The sequence below is a fragment of the Opisthorchis viverrini genome (genome assembly GCF_000715545.1).
Source record: "Opisthorchis viverrini unplaced genomic scaffold opera_v5_51, whole genome shotgun sequence".
In the NCBI taxonomy this organism is placed as follows: Eukaryota; Metazoa; Platyhelminthes; class Trematoda; order Opisthorchiida; family Opisthorchiidae; genus Opisthorchis; species Opisthorchis viverrini.
This window is the reverse complement of record NW_008751707.1, coordinates 1,612,553-1,621,161: the sequence shown is the minus strand read 5'-3', so window position 1 is coordinate 1,621,161 and position 8,609 is coordinate 1,612,553.

Here is an 8,609-nt window from a genome sequence, read left to right as displayed (position 1 = left end):
TGAGGATAATGATGATTGTGATGATCTATACACCTCAAGTTTTCCAACAATTTGAATCAAGAAACAGCACTCGCCTCATCAGGCGGTAATTCGGTATGTGTAGCACATGGTCCAGTCATCTAAGCTTGCAGTGCTGGTGTGGGAATTAATTTTCGCACGCATATCGATATAACCAGACGAACTAGAAATCCAGAGTTCAGTTCAGCGTAACAACCAGCATGTATGTATTCGAATTGGCGAATATGTACAGCATATGTAACATCAAAACAAGAGAATAATGAATAGAGCCATGAATAGAGTATCAGTCATGCTCATTACATCCGCCACACCTTGAATGAGCGTGTGGGTGTTTCTAGTCCAGTGGTGTTCTGGACCGCAATCTTTTGGGTCTTCTCGGAATGGAAACTTCAAACTCTTCACAGGTTGTGTTCTTCAGATGCGTTTTGTTCAAATACCATAAGATCATCTACAAAGGACCCATTAGTATTTGAAGCAGCAGGAGTGCCGTTAACAGACTGACCTCCAGTATTGAACTCGACCTAGTCAATGTGTCTCCGATGACAAGAAAGGTCATCCAAATCGAGAATCGTGACCATTCCTCTGCCAGTTGATAAAAGTACTATATTCCTGTAGCAGGTCGTAAGTCATTACCCTTGAAAAATTTAACATCAACCGTTTGGGCACAGTCAAGACTTGTACGCAACGAACGAGATCTAAATAGGAGCGCGGGACTCATCCCAGTAACGGGATGAACGACGTTCCTGTGTTGCATTAGAAAATCGTCAATCCCACTGTCTAATTCCACAAAAGTAGTAGGAGAGAGTGAAATAATGGCAGACTTTAGTGTTCGGACAAAATTTTCAGCAAGTCCATTCGACTGGACTTGCGGAGCAGTAAACAGATGTCGACATCCAAGACCCCTCAAACATTCCTCGAAGAATTTTGCAGTGAAGTATGTGCCGTTATCAGTGACCAAAACAGTTGGTACACCTTCATGGCTGAATACTTTCCTCATCGCTTGCTGTGTGAATTGGGCACTTGGAGACGTAGTTAGAAAAGCTTCAGGCCGACGTGAATATTAGTCAATAACAATTAGAGCATATTATTTGCCGAGTAAAGGAACACAGTAGTCGGCATGAACTCGTTGAAACGCTTGACGAACAGGCTCTTGTAAGCCATATGGAACAATTCGTCTCCTGGGTATTTGCATGCCACCTGTAGGCTTAGGAATCGGTTGTTTGACTTCATTCTCATTCACAGACGTCGGTATGGTGATACTGGTTTGCATTAAGCGTAGAACTCTGGGTCCGATAATCGACGGTCCCGAATTTGAAACCAAAAAATTACAACCGAGGTACCTCGGGGTAGCCTCACAGGGATCGTGGAACTACAAACTAAATGGACAGAATGTCCAGTGATACCGCGAATGTTAACATCTGTATGCACTATCACGGCACTGGGGTAGAATGCAGTTGGATCTGATTGTAGAATAATGGATTAAACACAACCAGTGTCAACAATGAAGTCATGCTTTTGACCAGAAGCAGATATCAACGTTTTAAAAACATGTGACGAATTTTTGGAAAAATAACAGATAAAGAAAGAGTAGAACTATCTTCAGATAATGCCGTCACGTCAGTATTTGCGTCAGAAATTAAGTGACACACTTTCTTGGACTTACAGACAAGTTGAATGTGTCCCTTTCACCGCAGATAAAACACTTCACTCGTCTGTGGGGGCAGGAATATCTGGAATGGTTTCGTCCACAAGACTCGCATTCCCCAAATTTTTGAGCCATCAGATTAAGGTCACGATCTGTGAAGTGACGTGTTGATAGATTTGGAGCACGAGAATCTGTTCGAGATTCGAATTTGTTTTTCGTGTTCATAATTGAATTATTTCTTTTAGAATAATTTAACACGACTGCTTCCTCAGTATTCGCCACATGCTTCACATCTTCATACTGCTCACATATTTTCTAAATAGTTTGAAATTTCTGGTCCGGACAGAGTAGCATCTTCTGCTGTAATTCGGGCAGCTGAGTGCCAGCAATGAGTCTATCACGCAGCTGGTCTTCCAAATGGGCACCGTAGTCACATTTGGCTGCCTGTATCTGCATCTGCAACACGAAATCACGAACCGACTAAGAAGGAGAGCGGGCCAACATATTGAACCTGGCTCTTTCGGCTGCTATGAAGTTAATCGGTTTGAAGTGTTGAAGAACTTTTTTCTTCAATGCAGTGTAGGAAATATCGATAGGAGATTCAGGATATATTAAATTTTTGGTCAACGTATACGCTTCCTTGCCAAATAAATGTAGGAAATATGCGGTGAGTTTCTTATCATCCATACCGGATTTTATGAGGCATCATATGTCAAACCGTCACGCGCAGTTGAATTAATATCCAATGGTTCCATTTCGGCAGGCGTGATGAATCTTTCCAATCGCGACGCCAAAATGTGGGAATTAAGTTTCGTACGTACATCGGAATAACCAGGCGAACTAGAAATCCAGAATTTAGCGCAGCGTAACAACCACCGCGTTTGTATTCGAATTGGCGAATATGTACAGCATATGGAACATTTAAACAAGAGAATAATGAATAGCGCAATGAATAGAGTATCAATCATGTTCATCGCAGCTGGACTCATTCGTTGAGTGAGGTATAGACTTTTTGCAAAAGCCCGTTCCTGGTCATCTCATTAAGAATCCACCAGTCTCAGGCCATCCCAGCTATACTTATGAAACACTGGTGGGAAACGAGATGGCTTATTGGTCAAAGCACGAATTAACTGACCGGAAAGTCCGAGGTTCGAACCCGACCTCAGCATCCCGACCTCCCCGATATGGACTTGGGTAACCTGGCAGTATCCCAACCCTCGTCCTACCTTCAAATTGCATGGTAGCTAGCAACCGAAAGGGTGTCCTCGCTGAATAAATCCGAGATATTGGTGGTCAAAGACCTAAAAAATGCCTTGGGCCCTCCACTCGCATTGGCCAAGTCTCGTAGCCTACAGCGATATGGTCCGCACCGTCGTCTGATACGTTCGTCCATTGAGAATCAGTGACCACTCTTTTTATGTCACAAGCGACGCGAATTGACAAACGCAGTTCTTGTCTTCAAGATTCGTGAGTTCACTTCATTTGTCATCCTACCTTCGGAGATCATGCAATTTCTAAGAAACTTATAAAGTCCTGCAACATCCACCGATATTTCTCAAAATCCTGGAGGTCAGTTCAAAGACTGCGGCTACACTATTCACTTTGTGGCACGAAGCACGTTCCGAAGGATTGGTCGGTTTTCTAGTTGTTTTTTCAAGGATGCTATCAATATCGTCCGCATCTTTAGGGTCAACAAGCTTCTTGCACGGGGAGATCCGAACATGTGAGTTTTGGAGACCTCCAATCATTCCTCTCCTTACGTCATCAGTAATGCAATTAAACAAGTGGAGTGATTGGATATCCATATCTAACTTTATTGCTTCTGTACAGCTCTCAATGCACTTCACGTAAATCAAGGTAAATCAAGGTAAATCAAGGTTATATTGGTCTAAAAAGCATTTTGCTTTACAATGATCAAAGGATATTGGTGTGTGTATGTATACAGAAAAACGGAATGATATGACATATATGTTCTATTGTTTGTAATCTGCATCTCAAATGTTGATGAGGGAAGTTGGGTGAGATCTTATGTATTCGTCAAGCGAATGCTTGAAAGTCTCGAGGTCACCACAATCCACAACAGATGTTGGTAGTTTGTTCCACGTGAGGGATACGCGGACTGAAAAAAAGTAGCGCCGACAGTTAATGCGGGAACATGGAATGTCAACGGCCAATGGATTCCGTCGGGTCTGTCGGGCCAAATTAACTGTGAACAAATGTTTTAAAGGGTGATTAGGGGTGTTTATTATCTTGAACATCAGGATGAGGTCTCCTCGTATACGCCGATAAGTTAAATCAAACAAATCGAGTTTACGTAGCCTTTCACTGTAGGGAACGTTTCGGAGGCCAATGACCAGCTTGGTCGCGCGGTGGTAGATACGCTCTAGCAGTTGTGTATCCTTTTGCAGCCATGGAGACCAGGCTTGGATCGCGTATTCCATTGTCGGCCGGAGATATGTGTTCATGATAATAGGGAGAATTTCAGGCGTAAAACGATAAAATATTCTCCTAAGCATCCCGAGCAGTGCCGAGGTCTTGCGATATACTGATAGACAGTGTTTACTCGGCTTCAGGTTGCTAGAAATCCAGACGCCGAGGTCTTTTTCCTCAGCCACCCATTCCAGTTCATTGGATCCCAGTTTGTATGGGAAGTGGTAGCTCTTCCCCAGATTTATGAGTTTGCATTTCTGGAAATTCAGCGGCAGCCGGTTTTGGATGGACCATTCGTCGATTCTTTGCAGATCTTGCTGTAGCGCATCACAATCAGCCTTTCCATGAATTTCAGACCAGATTTTTATGTCATCAGCAAAAAGTACGGTTTTGCACTGCAGAAGTTTCGGCAGGTCATTCATGTATACCAGGAACAAAATTGGACCAAGAACCGAACCCTGAGGGACACCACTTGTGGCGGCAATTTTATCGGAAAACGCTCCATCGACACGAACTTGGACCGAACGGTCACTCAAATAGTCTTTCAGCCAGCTCAACAGATTTCCCGTCACGCCATACATTTCAAGTTTCCGAAGAAGGATACTGTGATCGACTCGATCAAAGGCTTTGGATATATCCAAGTAACAGGCATGTACAGTAACTCCCGCATCGACTGCTCGTGTCCAGTCATCGAGTGTCACGAGGAGATTGGATAAACAAGAACGATTCTGTCGAAATCCGTGTTGTTTATCGCTCAACAAGGAGTGAATTTCAAGGTGCGATTTCAGGGCTTCTGCTATAATTCGTTCCATTACTTTTGATATTACTGGGAGAAGAGTGACAGGTCTGTAGTTAGATGCACACGTTCTGATACCTCCTTTGAATATGGGGGCTATTATCCCGCATTTCCAATCCTCTGGTACCAACCCTTCTTCCAGAGAACTAGCGAACAGTTTAGCCAGAGGATAGCTAAGTGGTTCAGCGCAGTGGCGCAGAAGCAGTGGTGTAACGCCATCCCCACCAGGTGAAGTGTGTACCTGTAAGCCGCGAAGGTGTTTGACAATGTTAGCCCGATCAATATGCACGTCCGATAAAGTTTCGTCCGTTAGTACCTCCACAGTTTGTATAGGAGCGCGGGTATCTTCAAGAGAAGACACGGAAGCATAAAATGTGGCAAGGGCATTAGCTGTTTCAAACGTATTTGCAGTCATTCCCGATTCTGTCTTTATGGCAGATATACCTGGTTTAACTTTAGCCTGCGCATTCACGAATTGATACAATAGTTTGGGGTTTTTCTCCATCCTAGTCATCAATTTGAATTGCTGTTGTAGTTTGTCTTCCTTGATTAGTGACGTGACTTTCGCAAGCAACTTTCGGTACGACTCCATGTACACATGTACGTGAAAATAAAAAGAACATGATGTTCACGGACTTCTCGGGCATAACGGCGCAGACCACTTTATTCCGCAACTTTCGGTACGACTCCATGTACACATGTACGTGAAAATAAAAAGAACATGATGTTCACGGACTTCTCGGGCATAACCTGCGGCGCAGACCTTATAGTGAAAATCAACGTCCCAAAGCTCGCCATTAGAAAGGAACTCCAAATATTCTGGTTGGGGTGTTTCACATCAGAGTACGATAACTCCTCAAACGCAAACGAGATGTGCGCATATTCTAAATTTCTGATAAGCCTAGCGACAGGACCAAGGCATTCGTCCCAGCCCCTCAGGTTGGGTTCGTTCCCGCCGTTCAGTGGCTTCCGTTAACCTCAAAGACGCCAGCGAAGAATGGGGGTAGCACCACTCTTCAAGTTCCCAGCGCTGGGCAATAAGTTCGAAATCATAAAGACTCACATAGGATACACCCAAAAGTATTAAATGCAGGGAGAACAACAGTCGGAAGATTGTTATTCCACGCAATATCCACTCGAAATGAGAGAAAATGTGCAATAAACGTGTGAGCTCTGAGCTTCAAAATATTGTTATCACGCCTCCGTAATCAGCCGATTTGAGGCTGACGGCCACTTCTGCATCAGCTCGTTGGGTAGGCTCAATGAGGGCTATGTCCTTATTTTGTGCTGGGTAGACAAGTTGGGCAGCAGATCAGGCAAGCCTGCTGACGCGGGCCCCGAAGATTATCGTGAAGGTCCATGAGAGTAATAGAGGAGGAGGTACACTGAATCATCCGTAGAAAGATGAATGTCTTTCGAGCAGATTTTTCATGGTGAATCGAAGACATGTTCGAAATGAGCAGTGTATCTCAATCCATTTTGCGCCCATCCTCGTGATGTATTCCGGTCCATGAACGACGAAGGCGCATGCTGAGTCTCCTTCGTCATTCAGAGGAAGGTTTTAGCCCATTAACTACTGATTCGCAGCGTCTATATCCATTATGGGGGCGCTGGCGTTGGAACTTTAGAGTTTCGAACCCTCCCTTAAACAGTGGACAAAAACTCGAAAGCGCACGTGGAATGTCGTGGACGTAAAGCGGAAACAGGAGTTGGTCTAAGACAGAAACTTGGGGAACTTCGATGGAGATCGGCGCTAAACAAGTGTAGGATGAACCTAATTACACTGGAAATATTGCTTGTTAGGAACCCTTAATCTACCCGGAACCCATAGCTACCGGAACAGTTCAACTTACGGGGCTTCATCGAATGCTTTTGAGAAGTAAAAAAACACCATCTGATATAAGCTGGTCATAAATTTGAGTGCGTTCCTCACACAAGAGCGGTTTGGGAGCAATCCGTGTTGCGCTGAGGATATGAGGTTGTCAGTAGTGAGGTGATTTAAGATACACCACTTTGAAATGTGGGTTGTCAGTATTCATTAGGCCTTCCCAAAGATCAAACGTATAACTGAGGATAGCCCTCCAGGGGTGCAAAGGATGGGGCATGGCGGCCCTAAAGGAGGGACGCGAAACAAGCACCTACTTGGCGACAGATCAGTCGACTTCAAACTTCTGACAAATTCGGTGGTGGTTAGGGACGTTTCGAAGCAGACCGATACGGTTGCTCGTCACTACAATCCGCAGCTTCTACACAACCCTTGACTACTGACGACAGTGATGCTTGGTGTGAGGCACGACTTGCGAGGGCAAGGGGTCCAACATGTGTGGTATTATTAACTGTATTATTATTAACTGTATATAAGCTTTACGATAACCAGTGAAATTTGTCAGGCTTGTTCCCTCTTTCCCTGTCCGGAGGCCAGCCACTCCTAATTACTGAACATCACGTCGATTGGACGTGTGGGCTACGGACTAAAGGTAGGCACGCCGTGATTGGTCAGAATATCAGTCAGGCAGGATTGAAAGCTACGGCTCGGCGCTTCTCGCCCCTTCACAAAGGTTCCAGTGGGATCTTGCGACCTTGTGATGACCCTAAAAACACAGTTGTAACATCCCTTATTTGTCTCCGTAGAGAGCTACCGTGCTCTTTGATACACCGTAGTGGATGGAGCAGCATCCCAGGAAATTGCTCCACCATTTGCAGTATGCAACATTCCGTTTTAGTTCAACTCTCCCCTGGACCTTATCATGGAGTGTACATTATTGAGGACCTTGAACCCATGTATCGAAATTGCGTGTTGCTTGAGATTTAGATTGTACGGACGGCGTCGCTTTGCTGTCTGGCGATTATTTATCCGCGTAAACTACTCTAGATGGAATATCATTGGCTGTCTCATGTTTCGGCATGCGTCTTGCACCTCCAACGTGCTAGGTTTTAATTCCAGATTTCTCATACCTCTGTTCTCTTCAGAAACTTCAGAATGCGAAGCTTTAGTTTGTACGTTGGTCCACTTAAGTTGGCAGCTGTATGAGTCCTTCGCCCTTAGCTTAACCCAAGCCAAGGACGAAGGACTCATATCGGATGCCGTATTTTTTGACTTCTCAAAAGCATTCGATAAGGTCCCACACGTCCCGCTGCTCCACAAACTCGATTCTTACGGGATTCAAGGAAAAATCCGCTGGATCAAGGCGTTCCTATCAGACGGATCATTCCGAGTGAGAATAGATTCGACCTACTCTTCTCCAGCGCCGGTCTCCATTGGAGTTCCTCAAGGCTCCGTCCTGGGACCACTTCTGCTTCTGATCTACGTCAACGACCTCCCAGATGTTCTTGTGAGTCCGTGTATACTTTTTGCGGACGACTTGAAATCCTGGGGTACCAGTGCCAGTGCCCTCCAAATGGATGTAGACGCTGCCAAGCAGGAGACTCAGAGAACGCCTTTGTTATGCATGATGAGAAAGGACCAGAAAACATCATGAGGATAGATGCCAAAAAGGATTTGGGCTTCTGGGTCTCCTCAAACTTGTCCTTCTCACTGCACCATGAGAAATCGGCCCGAAAAGCATTCGCCATTTTGCGGATGATCCGACGCACCTTCTCCCGTATTACTCGCATGAACTTCCAAACACTCTATGGGGCCTACGTCAGACCGCTCCTGGAATACGCCAACCAAGTTGTCTACTCAGGACGTACGAAAGACGTCACCCTCATTGAGCGTGT